Here is a 995-nt window from a genome sequence, read left to right as displayed (position 1 = left end):
GGTGGGGGGATGGGGGGGGGGGGGGGGGTGCTGCGCGAGGAACTTGTAGCTTTTTAAACAAACAGCATATAGAAAACGTGAGTTGAAAAAACTGATATAGTTGTTTGAGTTTAAACAAAGAAGACGGAATTGATTATAGTAATTATAATTAATGTATATAAAGAATTCATTATCAAACCCAAATTATGTGTGTTTGTATCTATGCCTTACATCAGGGAGCAGAATTTAATATAATTTTGAAAGTATTTGTTACATTAAAACACATAGCTCTTTAGTTATTTTTCATAATAAATTTTTTATGCATATTTAGGTTTCTAAGACAAATGCATGGCTTAATAAAGTGCAGTGTTGGTTCGGAGCCCGAGGGCTCGGGTGTGTTTGGATAGGCCACGGAGTGAAATTTGGACTTAGAAATTGCTGGTATGTTGCAGGTCTGCAGGCTTTGCATTGCGAAGCCTGGCTACGCAAATGACAAAAAAAATATCGCAAATGCGAAAGTCGACCTGGGTTGCTTTGGTCGCAAATGCGACGTTCATGTCGCAAATACGATGTCGCATTTGCGAAGGGTCCCTCGCAAATGCGAAGGTGACCAGAATTGAACTTGGTCGCAAATGCGACAAAAATCTTCGCATTTGCGAAGTGAGCAGTTTTTTGAGAGGTTCGCAATTGCGAACCCTGGTCGCAATTGCGACATCTGCAACCTGCAAAATCATAATTTAGACGCATTTTCAACCATTTTTACAACCTTTTCAAAACCTAAACACCTTTGAGTGATTTTTCAAAGACAACTATTCTTCCAAATCGATTGTAAGTAATTTCTAACTCGTTTTCTTTAATCTCTAACATCTTTTTACATGATTTCAACTTAAAATCAAGGGTTTTCATGGGGAAAATTGGGTGTTTTGGGTAGAACTTAGAATTTTCGAATTTTGGGGATTTGGACCTCGATTCGAGGTCCGATTTCAAAACAAATTATATATTTCAGTTCGTGGGTG

The sequence above is a fragment of the Nicotiana attenuata genome, unplaced genomic scaffold, assembly GCF_001879085.1.
Source record: "Nicotiana attenuata strain UT unplaced genomic scaffold, NIATTr2, whole genome shotgun sequence".
In the NCBI taxonomy this organism is placed as follows: domain Eukaryota; kingdom Viridiplantae; phylum Streptophyta; class Magnoliopsida; order Solanales; family Solanaceae; genus Nicotiana; species Nicotiana attenuata.
This window is presented reverse-complemented; position numbering follows the sequence as displayed.